We start from the raw sequence: 13,076 nt of genomic DNA on the forward strand, positions 1-13,076 counted from the left end.
AAAAAAAAATACCTCACAAAAAAAAAAAAAAAAAAAAAAGTAGAGGACTCCAGACCCATTACTTTATTAAGAAACTGAATTGGCCTTTTGCTGGGTGTCATGGGTTGAATTATGTCCCCCAAAAAAGACAAGTTTGAGGTCATAAACCAAGTACTGTGAATGTGACCGTATTTGGAAATAGGGTCTTTGCAGATGTAGTAAAGATGAGCCCAGGCTTGGGGCCAGCAGATGGTGTAGTGGTTATGTTGCTGGACTCCCACATAGCTGACCGTGGTTTGAGTCCTGAACTGGTGGCTTACAAATCTTAGCAGGCATGTGTGCATACATGCTCAAAATCCTGGAAAGAGAATGGAGGAAAATGGAGAAGTGATTGTGGCATGGCCATCCTTCCTGGGAGGTGATTTCTCACTTTCCCTCTCACTGTCGTTGTCGCATGCCCCACCCCACCAAGCACACATGTCCTAAGGCAAAAACCCCTTTAGGAAAAAAATCCCTACAGGGGAAAAAAAAAAGATGAGGTCAGGCTTGAGGTGGGCTCAAATCCCAAATGACTGATATCTCCTTCTCCTTATGAGAAAACAGAATCACAGGGTGAGAGTCACCATGCAAAGACTCGGAGACACACAGCAGAAGATGGCCGCACGCAGAGGCAGCTTGGACCGATGGTATCTATAGGCCAGGAACGCCGATGGCTGCTGTCCTTCACCAAAGTGTGGAGAGAGGTAAGGAGCAGCTTTTTCCCAGAGCCCTCAGGAGGAATCCACACCGTTGTCACTCCAGTTTTGCGTTTCCAGCCTCCAGACTGAGAGAGCATGTTTTGTGGCTTTAAGCCACCCAGTTTGTGGCACCTCAAAGCAGCCCCAGGGAACTAACACCCTGAGCAACAGGAACAGGAAGCCCAGGCAGAGAGGTTGACTTTCACCAGTGCCACTGGCTCCACTCTGCGATGGTGTTGCTGTCATCATGGCTTTGTGCCAGTGACCACAGCCTCGGGGCGTCAGCATCTGTGGAAGAGAATAGATGGAAAACACAGGACCAGAAGTTGGCATAATGGCTATGTCGCTGGACTCCCATGTAGTCAACCGCAGTTTGAATCCCAGACCCAGTGGTTTAAACTCATGCCGGGCGCATGTGCGTGCGTGCCCAAGATCCCAAGAGGAGAATGGAGGAGAAGGAATTGCAGTGTGGCCATCCCCCCCGGGGTTGATTTCTTGCTTTCTGTCTCTCTGTCTTTCTCTGTCTTTCTGGTGAGTGCACACACCCTATAGCAAAAAAAATGAAAAACTCTCAAAAATAAAAAAAATAGTTCCCCTCCCATGTGAATTCAAGATTGCTCCAAAATCTGCTTCTGGGGAAATAGTAAAATTCAGCTAAAGTAACTTTTAAAAACATCACCACAGGGGGACTGGCTGGTGGCATGGTGGTTAAGGGTATTGGACTCTCACATGGCCAACCGTGGTGTAGGTTCCGGACCTGGTGGTTTGTTTTCTCTTCTTTCTCTCTCTCTCTCTCCCTCTGTCCCTTGCTGGTCAAATTAAGATAAATCAATAAATCAAAAAAGTTAAAAAAAATAATTCTTTTAAAAAAAAATCACCATAGGACTAGGTGGTGGCACAGTGGTAATATAACTGAATCCATATGGGAAGGTCCCAATTTTGCTTCCCAGTCCAGGATTCCAGCCCCAGTCAGCCATATGGGAGTTCAACACCTTAACCACTGCGCCACCTGCTGGACCTCAAATTCTTTTCTTTATTATCATCAACTTTTTCCTTTACAGCCATTTTCTATACAGTATATTACATTTTAAAAGTCTGGTCTTAATATTATCATAATTTCTATTTTTCAAAACTTGAAGATTAAATAAATTTATGATGTGGAGATTAAGGGATTGTTTCATTTCACGTTCAACCTTTTTTTCTTTAAACGGCAGAAGTTTTCTTTCACACCAGGCTAACGCCGGCATGTCTGACTGAGATCAGCATGGTCAGGTTCCGGAGAGGGCTCTCTCTTGGCTTACAGATGGCTGCCTGCTCACAGTTCTCTCAGTGAGGCAGAGCACTGGTGATACATTATAGTAAATAATGCGTGCACTTAGTAACACGAATTCTAAAGAAATAATTTAAAATTGGTTACTACTTTAAACTCATTTTAAGTTGTTTACTTTCTCTTCTAATCCTCCTTTTATACTCTCTAGAGGCCATTTAGCTATGATGATTCATCCATTATGTTTAAAAGGCCTTTTAAATGAACACTTATTACATTTAAATTATTTAAAATGTGTGCATGTAAATACAGAGAAATTTAAGCATGTCCCTTTCTGTCTCCTCTCCACTTCGTTAGTTGTAACTTACGTTTTGTTCTTCCATTGTTTGCCTTTATAACATTAATAAATGTAAACCTGTATGTGTTTTTTTTTTTTTTTTTAGGGGTTTTTTCTATAGGGCGCTCACCAGACAGAGAGAGACAGAGAGAGACATAGAGACAGAAAGCGAGAAATCACCCCCTAGGGGGGGATAGTCATGCCACAATCCCTTCTCCTCCATTCTCCTCTCAGGATCTCGGGCACGTACGCACACGTGCCCGGCGTGGGTTTTAAGCCACCGGGTCTGGGACGCGAACCACAGTCGACCACGTGGGAGTCCAGTGACATAGCCATTACACTAACTGCTGGTTCCCAACCTGTATGTGTTTTGTAGTACTCTGGTCTTTGCCATGAAACCAGAGTCCATGGAGATCCAGTTATTTTTGTCCTTGTCCTATTTGAAATAAAGTTGATTTATGAACTTAGGAACGAAAGAGCCTACTTGCTGATAAATTGAAATGAGTTTCACAAGAAATGAATTGTACTTCATTCGATAGTAACAGAGAATTCGACATGTGGAGCTGTTGAAGGCTTTGAAGTGCTACTTGGGGAATTGAAGATACTGAGCTCAGAGAGAGAAAGCCAGCACAAGGCCATTTTGCCTTTTTTTAAAAAAAAATTATTTTATTTAACTTTATTTACTTATATATTTTAATTTGATCAGAGAGGGACAGATGTAAGAGAACGTGAGAAAGCAAGCCACCAGTCCCAGGACTCGAACCACAGTCGGTCATGTGGGAGTCAAGCACCCTTAACCATCACACTACCTGCTGGCCCCAATTCTGCTCTTCTGAAGAGCAGAGTGTTTTAGGAGCATGGTCTGTACCTGGCAGCAGCTCAGGACCCCAGCTTCTCTCACACAGACGTCATGGTGGCTGTCCCATCTAGTCAAACCCAGCAGGAGGGGAGGAAAGGAGCTACGCTTCCTCCTCTGGCATTCAGCCAAGGTAGCACATTTAATTTTCCTCGCAAATAAACTGCACTTGAGTCCTGGGCTGCAGCTACAGTTCAAATCAGGAAATAATTCACAATGCACTGCCAGCTAGAGATTCAGAAAAAAGGCATCACGCTTATCCTGTTTAATAGAACCGTGGCCTCTTGTGAGTGCTGGTTCTAATGACTGTGGAATAACCCCACAGAGGTGGGACATGTTCACCAAAGGGGAAAACCACTTGCTTTCCAGTGAAGTGGGGACATCCTATATGGGTACAGCCAGGACTGCATTTCAAGGCATTGGGCAATCATTTATTAAATGCTACATTTATAGAACATTTTAAGCCTGTATGTACTGTGTCTCTCTTGATAATAAAATAATTTATTTTCTGTGCATCTACAATGGAATATAAAGTGAAAGGCTAAAATCCCGATCATAATTCACTTTTGGCATTTAAAAAAATACTCTTTGATTCTACATTCTCCTCATACCATAAGTTATGGCATTCCATAATTAGAGAGTACTACGGTGCCATTAAAATCATACTAAACAAAAATTGACATGGAAATATGCTCACTTACTGGCATTAAGAGGAGAGTTCTGGGGCCAGCTGGTGGTATGGTGGGTAGGGCAGCTAGATCCCACACGACTGACTGCATAGTTTGACCTGGTGGCTTGGAAAACACACTGAGCACATGTGCCTGTGTGCCCAAACCCCAACAGCGTGGAGAAATGGAGAAGGGATTGTGACATGACCATGCCTCATTGGGGGGTGTTTTCTCTTTTTCTGTCTCCCTCTCTGTCTCTTTCTCTGGTAAGCACACACACCTTCTGGTAAGTAAATAAATACTTAAAAATTAAAATGGACACAATAAAGTGATTATTTATGGAGATGTGGACAGAGGTCCAAGATGAAAGCGAGAGAATGGAAAATCCCCAGCACAGTGGATACTTATGGATTATATTTTTTTACATCTACTTTTGATATGTAGTTGGGTTTTTCATTTTTGATACGTGATATGTAATAGGGATGAGATTTTAGTTTAATTTTTCTAGATAGCTATCTTAGGTGAATCATTTCTCATTTATTATAAATGCTACCATTGTTAAACTGAACTCTACAATGTAATGGCGTTCTGATCAGTGTCTTCTACTCTACTCCATTGATTTATTTTTATGTTAATAGTGTTTTTTTTAAAGAACTTTTTAAAACTTTATTTATTATTGTTTTCCAATTTGACCAGAGAGAGAGAGAGAAAGAGAGAGGGAAAATGAGAAAGGAAGCCACCAGGTCCAGGACTTGAACCATGGTTGGCTATGTGGGAGTTCAGTGCCCTTAACCACCATGCCACCTGCTGGCCCCAATGTTAACAGTGTTTTAATGATTATGACATTATAATATAATTTAACATTTAGTGGAGCAGCTCCCAAGTATTCTAAAGTTCCGATGGGAAAAAAAAATAGTAATGAATAGCTTTGTAAACTGGCGCCAGGGTGGGGGTTGAGGTGGATATTAATATAAAAACTACCTTATTCAGATATATTTTGAAGTAGATTCAATTTAAAAGGATGAATAAATTCCACTTAGTCTCTAGTATGGCAACTCAATATGTATTAGAAGATAATATAAGAAGGGTGATTTGGATTTTTGTTTGTTTGAAAGATAAGTGCAGTTATCTCTGATAATTAATCATACACTTTGCTTTGATGTGATGCCAAAGTAACTAGATTTCATTTTTATTGTCTTGTTTTGATCATCTTTTAGGGGGAACAAACCACCCAAATGGCTTAAAATAACGGCAATAATTTGTTTTCTTATGATTCTGTGTATGAACTGAGCTCAGCTGGGTGGTCTTCCTGCTCCATGTGGTCATATCTGAAGGCAAAGGTGGGGCCATTCATGTAGCTGGTAGCTGTGCTGGCTGTCAAGTGGGGCTCAGCTGGGGCTGCCACTCAGAGGGCTCTGGTTCTCTAAGGGACTTCTCCATGTTGTCTGGATTTTACTAAGGAGAGTGTGTGAGCATAGAAGCTATAGATTGCTTCAAACCCAGCTTCATAAGTTACATGGTGCCTTTTTCTTCTCGTTTTGTTGGACAAAGATGAAAATAAGGAGGTCCAATGATGATGTAGTGGTAACACAACTGAACCTACATGGGAAGGTCCCAGGTTCATGTCCCAGGGCCTTACTGAATGTGCTGGGTGTGCACACATTGCCTGTGATAACCAGGCTGGTGTAGGGGTGGACTGCAGGTGTGAAAACCCTGTAGTGAATGCCTCTCTCTCTGCCTATTTTAGAATAAATATATAAGTAAACTTAAATTTAAAAAAATAAAATACAGGGACACAAGCCCTGCCCACATTCAAGTGGAGGGCAAATTGCCACTTTCTTAGGACCAGCAGATGGCAGAATGGTTACATCACCAGACTCCCACAAAGCTGACTGCAGTTTGCATCCTGGACCCAGTGGCTTGAAACAGGCCAGGCATGAGTGTGTGCGTGCCCAAGATCCTGAGAAGAGAATGGAGGGGAAGGGATTGTGGGAGGGTATCCCCTGGGGGGTGATATCTCACTTTCTATCTCTCCGTCTCTCTCTGTCTCGCTGGCAAATGCATGTATCCTATGGTAAGAAATCTCTCTTAAAAAAAATTGCTACTCTCTCATCAATAGGCCACCTTTCACCCACCACACCTCTACACTCATTTGGAAACAATAAGGAAAGGAGTTATATCGATACTTCTGAAGACCTTTCATCTTCTTTCTCTTGATACTAAATGTGGTTTGTATTTGCACTGTGAATCTGTGTTACCCTGTTCAAAATGAGTGTAATCACAAAAGAATGAAAACAAAAATGTCATTTTGTCCAGTGGCCCTGCAACAGCAATGAGAAAAGTTTGAGATGGTTTCTGGAAAAGAAATCTCAAGCATGAAATGCAGCTGCACTAGTCTATTTTACAGAGGTGGGAAGTGAGGAAGGGGGAAGGGAGAAAAGCTAACTTTAGCCACAGAGATGGCAGACAACTTTGCAACGAGGAGGGAAGGGTTCAACAAAATTCTAACTTAACTGTATTTCTTGCTAGAAACTTAATTTCTACATCTAGCCCGTGCCTTGCCATACTATATTCTGAAAGAAAATTTAGAATTTAGTGAGACGCTATGCTTTTCTTATACTTGGCAATGATAAATAAAACAGAAAAGAAAACCAAAAAGAATACAGCCAGTCTCAAAAACAACTCTGTGGACTCAAACAAAATAGACACAGACAGCAATGGGTTACGCTGTATGCGTAAGGCAGTGGCAGGGAAGTCTAAGTTTTTCACATTAAGACAAGCCAAAGACTTCAGGGAACAGTAACTAGTTTCACTGTGGGAGACCGGAAGCTGTGGTGCACAGAGACTTTCCTGCCCAGAAAACAGGGGTGAAACTACCTCAGGAGAAAGAAAAACGTCACCACGAATCTGCAATAGTCACAAGGCCACTTTGAGGCAGGGATTTCTAAAACACAAAGGACTAAGGCAAGGCATTAGCAAAACATTTTGGTAGGGAACCTAATTATGGGGTGGGGACCACAGGGTGACAGCTACACTCTTATACAAAATATGCCTAAAAACCCAAATCCTAAGCACTTGGAGAAATTTAATGCTAAGAACATTAAGAAAGCCCATACCAGGACCAGCAGGTGGTGTACTGGTTAAAGTGCTGGGCTCCCACATGGTTGACTGTGTTCAAGTCCCAGACTTGGTGGCTAGAAAATTACACTGGGCACGTGTGCATGCATGCCCAAAATCCTGAGAGGAAAATGGAGGAGAAGGGATAGTGGTATGGCCATCTCCTCCTGGAGGGGTGATTTCTCACTTTTCCTCTCTTTCTCTCCAGGAAGTACATGCACCCTATGGCAAAAAAAAAAACAAAAACAAAAAAAAAAAAAACTTAAAAAAAGAAAGAAAAAGAGAAAGAAAGGAAGTGCATATCTAGAACTTATATTCTGTTCAGATGAAAGTAATGTATGAAAAATTCTATAAACTCTAAAAGTAATTATATTTATGATGTTCAAATAATTATATAAAGGGATAATGTTCATTTAAAAAGAATAAGAAACTAAGAAACAAAACAATAGCTTTCTAGGGCTGGCTCGTAGCACAGTGGATCAGTGTTGTGTATAGGGAGCTGGATCCCACGTGACGGGCTGCAGTTCAAATTCTGGCCCCAGAAGCTTGAGAAACACTTCAGGGGCGTGTGCGTGCATGTCCATGTACCAGCTTGACCAACAACTTTTGGAAGCTTCGACCTTTTTTTTCTGTAAGAGTTCTAGGAGAAGGGATTGAAGATCAGTGGAGAATATGTGAAGAAGTAATAGCCATGACATGTCCAAGTCTTTTAAAAGGTAGGGAACCAGCAGTTAGCGTAATGGCTATGTTGCTGGACTCCCACGTAGTCGACCGCGGTTCGCATCCCGGACCCGGTGGCTTAAAACTCACGCCGGGCGTGTGTGTGTGTGTGTGTGGGCCCAAGATCCCGAGAGGAGAAAGGAGGAAAAGGGATTGTGGCGTGACCATCCCTCCTGGGGGGAGATTTCTCGCTTTCTGTCTCTATGTCTCTCTCTGTCTGTCTGGCAAGCGCACACGCCCTCTAGCAAAAATCTCTCCCAAAAAAAAAGTATATCATACTTTCTGACTGCATATTTAGTAGCACAAACAAATTCAGATTCAAACTAGATGCGTCCTAGAGAAACTACAGAATGTCACCGATAAATTTTAAAATTCTTAATAACGGCCAGAGAAAAAAAGGCAGATGATACACAAAGGAACAATCACACTGTTTTTATAAGTCCAGAAGAAAATGGACCAAGTGTCCTCCCAGTGCTGAGGTGAGGTTGCTGTTCATCTGGAATTTCATATCTTGCTCTGTATCACTGAATGTATCGCTGAAGAGTAAGAGTATAGAGCCAGCCGTGCGATCTAGAGGGTAAGGGAGCCCAGATCCCACCTGGCAGACTGTGGCTCACGTTCTGGCCCCAGAGGCTTGAGAAATATGCTGGGCATGTGTGCGTGGGTGTCCCAAATCCTGACAGGACAGAGAGAGGGAGAAGGGATTGCGACGTGACCACACCCTACTGGGGAGTGCTTTCTCCCTCCCTTTCTCTCTCCCTCTTTCTGTCTCTCTCTAGTAAACACATGCACCCTCTGGTAATTAAAAAAAAAAAAAGAAGTGAAGCAGCGTAAAGACAGACTTTTCCTGATACAGAGCCTCGCCCAGATAACAAGTTACCTTAAGCAGAGAAAGAAACTCAGAGATAAGCTATGAAAAACAAAAAGCAATGGTAAGCACAGAAATTCATTTTTTTGTTTTAAATATTGAGATTTTAATAGTCAATATTTAAAGGTAAAACATAATTAACAAAAGCAACAAAATGAGGGAGATTGTTCAATGGGTAGTAAGGACACAAAAGTCTTTAGTCATGCTCAGGAGAATAGAAATACTGAATAATTAAATATTGTTAAATGTTTATACATTCGTTGTTTTCTTTTAAAAATACATATTGACCTGGGGCCAGACAGTGGTGTAGCAATAAAACACAATGCTCTGCAAGGCAATCCCACATGGTAAGGTTACCAGTTCAAGTCTTGGTCCCTAAGTACACAAGGCACATTCCACCCGAGATCTGGTGGTGGCTGAAGCTGGGAATAGATCACTGCATTAGGACTGGATGGGGCTGCTGTCTCTCTCTCATGGAAGAGATAAATGAATAAATTTTAAATAAACTATACACACACACACACACACACACACACACATGTAATAAGCTATGAAATCTCAGGCAATGTTTAACTTACTATTTTAAAGACTAATAGAAGGAAAAAAAAAAAGGAAACAACCATAGAAAATCTGAAAAGAAGGAAGGGAAAGAAAAGCATGAGAACACAAAACATGAAATAAAAATGAAATTTAAATATTTAGTTCCAATAAGTAAATGAATTAAACTGATCTACTAAAAGGAAGATTATCTGATTGTATTTTTTAAAATCTAGCTGTATGCTACTATTTCTAAGAGGCATACTTAAAACTACATTGACTATATAAAAATACATGATGCTGGGACCAACAGTTAGTGTAATGGCTATGTCACTGGACTCCCATGTAGTCGACTGCAGTTCCAGTCCTGGACTCGGTGGCTTAAACTCACGCCAGGCGCATGTGCGTGTGGGCCCAAGATCCTGAGAGGAGAATGGAGGAGAAGGGATTGTGGCATGGCCATCCTCCCTGGGGGGTTATTTCTTGCTTTCTGTCTCTCTGTCTCTCTCTGTCTGGCGAGTGCATGTGCCCTATAGCAAAAACTTCTCAAAAAAAAAATGGTATTTTCAGGCAAAACAAAATTTCAGGTTAAATGCACTAAATAGCAGTAAATTGTTTCAATATACTAATATAAGAAATAACCCAATTGCAATTGAAATTGCAATTTTAAGCTATTAACTATATAAATTTATAATTACATAAGCTTATAATAAGACATGGAAATATACAAAGGAAAAAATGGAACAGAAGTTTTAAAAATGGGTTTAAACTCTAATTATGAACTGCTCATTCTCAGAGATTTAAAAATATCAGTCTATATATTTGTAGTTATCATCAGAAAAAGAAAATAGGAAGACATAGATAATTTGAAAACAAATGACAAAGAATGGTGTCATATAAACCATTAGACCACTTTATTTTACCACACTGTATATACTTTATCTTTGTCCTTGGTTAGAAAACTTTATCATAAACAGGATTATATTTGTACACACACACACTTTAGTGTATTAAACAACACAAGAAAGATAATCATGTTACTTAGAATCATTTGTTTTTCAAATTTAAAATACTATCTGTGGTATTTTCTGGGGGTGGGAGGGCATTTGATCCATTCAGATGCTAAATTAGTTGTCTTAAAAAGTAATATTTGAACTATAAATTAGTACATGTACCAGTATTTTGATTCTTCACTTCAACCGTTGAAGAGAACAGTGATCATTAGTGAAAAACAGATTTTTGTTAAGACTGAGCAAATAACGTGACTTTTTTTAGCCTGAGATTTTATGCCATTACTTTTTTTTTTTTTGAGAGGTTTTTACTACAGGGCATGTGTGTTCACCAGAAAGACAGAGAGAGACAGAGTCAGAAAGCGAGAAATCACCCCCCAAGGGGGATGGCCATGCTGCAATCCCTTCTCCTCCATTCTCCTCTCGGGATCTTGGGCACGCACCATGTATACATGTCTGGCATGAGTTTAAGCCACTGGGTCTGAGACTCAAACCATAGTCAACTACATGGGAGTCCAGCGACATAGCCATTGTGCCAACTGCTGGCCCTGAGATATGGTTCTTTCTATGTGGCATGCTGTGCTATGTTGACAGGAAGGGTGATGAGGAGAGCTAGCTGGAGAGCATGCTGTTTCCTCTCTTTCATTTCTGTTTTGTTTTATTTTCCATGTAAGACTTCCAGTGCTAGGCATCTAACTTAGAGTGCAAGCAGGTGAGAAATGGGTCATAGGCAATTTCAGGACCTCAGTGCAATTTGGATTTTGGCAGAAGGAGGGCGCTGTTAATGGAAACCAAAGTCTTCAAGATCTTCACGGATTTCAGGATAAGAAGCAGATAGCAATGAATCAATGAATGAGTGACTAAATGAATAACTGCATGCATGAATAAATGCATGCCAAATAACTGACTAAATAGATACATGAATAATTTTGGTTCATAATTCACAAGAAAAGAAAAATTCTGGAGAAGTTTGAGAGGACTGACTTTGCACCTGAGCAGAACGACAAACCTGTGAGGGTCTGTACAACTGGAGGCAGCGCAGGCAGAGAGGCAATAGATGTTGGAACGCTGCCTGCTTTGCCTGGTGTCCCCTTCCTGAAGTTCTGTACTTGAGGCTATGGGGGATAGAAACGCTTGCACCTTCTTCCCCACTACTTTATTTCTGAAGGTAGTGCCTGCCCCCTAGATCATGCTGCTGCCACCTTCGCCAACACCTTTGCCAAGCTTCCTAAGGTGGCTGGAGTCAAGATTGAAGCCCCGAGCCTCCACTGTCCACCCTGTGCCCTACCCACGTTGGGTCGTCCTCCTGTTCCCAGCACGATGACATGTCACTCTGTGAGAGAGTGTGGTTCCCTGAGCAGTCGCAAAGGGGTTGGATGATACCAGCCAGAGTGTAGGAAGTCTATTCCCTCGGACCTTGACCATGGGATACGGGACTGCTAGGGCACAGGGCACACACATTTCCTCTCTTTGATTCCCCTGTCCACTGCCTTAAGATTAGACTTCTCCCTGCAGAGAACTTCTCCCTGGAGCAGGTGCACCTGCTCAGCCACCCTCCCTGCCAAGTCTCTTTGGAGCTCAAACATGGCCACACACCTCAGCATCACTCTTTGCTTTCCCCTTGTATTATTTTTCTTTTTGTTCTTTCTTTTTTGTTTTGTTTCTCTTGTTTCCTCACTTTCACCATCCTGGGCTCACATTTCCCAAATAAAGCATCAGTCCTCCAATCCCTATCTCAGGCTCTACATCAGAGAGAATTAGGACTGATTTGATTGGATGTTGGGTCTTCCCCTTGCCTCTCAGGAGTCACCTCCCACTCTCCTCAGCCCTGCCCTCTGCCCTGGGAGGCTGTTGAACTGTACCAAGAGGTTTCTCAGGCCCGCTGGCCACCTGGTCCAGAGGATGCTGGGCCCTGAGAGGAGACTGGAGGGAGAAGTATTTTTCTCCTGACTCCCTTTCTGAAAGGTCACTGAGACTGGACTGTTGTGTCCCTCTTGTAAGTGTCACGACTGGTGGTCTCCTCTATCCAACTTTTTGATCTGGGGAACACTTCCTCCTCTCATCTTTTCAGGCCTAGGAGGCAGAACTCCACACTGCTGCCTCAGGGTACTGAACCCTGCTTTACAACTGCTAGAGCCCAGCCTGTCCTTTGTAAGTAGTCTCTTTACAAAGAGGTCCTTACTGAATTATTCTAATTTGAGAGTAAGGTCTGGACCAAAAGCCCCAACCAAAAGCTGCAAAGGAATGGTTAAATTATAAAATAGTTGATCTCTGTTGGAATAGTGAATAGTCCACAGCAAATCACATAATGCCTGGTAGCAAAGGAAAGTAATAGACTCATTCTTTTTCTTTCTTTCTTTCCTTGTTCTTTATTTTATTTTTTCTCCTTTTCTCTCTCTCTCTTCCTTCCCTCTTTACTTTCTTCTTTTCCTTCTGTTTATTTCTTCCATGACCTAGACAGACAGAGCAGATGGCATAATGGTTATGTCACTGGACTCCCCTGTAGTCAACTGCAATTCAAGTCTCAGACCTGACTGCTTAAAACTCCTACTGGATACGTAGGCATGCATGCCCTAAATCTCAAGAGGAGAGAGTGCAACATGGCTACTTCCCCTGCAGAGTAATTCCTCACTGTCTCGGTTTCCTTGGCAAGCACATGTGCCTTACAGCAAAAATCTCTGTAAAAAAAAAAAAAAAGACAGAGACAGAAAGAAATGATGTTATGGTACACCCCAAGTTTCAGCCATTCCTGAACCGAGGTGCTCAGGGAGGTCTCTGGACATGAACCCAGAACCTCCCCGGTGGGTCTGCCCCTTAGACCATCATGTTTTACCACTATACACCAACCTGTCCCAATTTTTTCTTAATCATTTAAAATGTCAAGCAATCAGAGTTCTGTCAGGAAGTAGAATTCTGTTACCTGAAGGGACCATTTATAGGAGAGTGAGGGAAGGAAAGTGAAGCACCAGGGACAAGACAG

At 41.9% G+C, this 13,076-nt stretch overlaps 1 long non-coding RNA gene across 1 annotated transcript in view; it reads left to right on the forward strand.

The window, feature by feature from the left end:
• LOC102470558 (uncharacterized) overlaps positions 1-13,076 on the forward strand; it is a 21,794-nt gene that overhangs the window by 2,883 nt on the left and 5,835 nt on the right. The window contains exon 2 of the long non-coding RNA XR_334625.1: positions 583-722. This is a non-coding gene — a long non-coding RNA (uncharacterized LOC102470558). The remainder of the gene's footprint in view (positions 1-582; positions 723-13,076) is intronic.

The sequence above is a fragment of the Tupaia chinensis genome, unplaced genomic scaffold (genome assembly GCF_000334495.1).
Source record: "Tupaia chinensis unplaced genomic scaffold, TupChi_1.0 Scaffold000251_1, whole genome shotgun sequence".
NCBI lineage: Eukaryota > Metazoa > Chordata > Mammalia > Scandentia > Tupaiidae > Tupaia > Tupaia belangeri.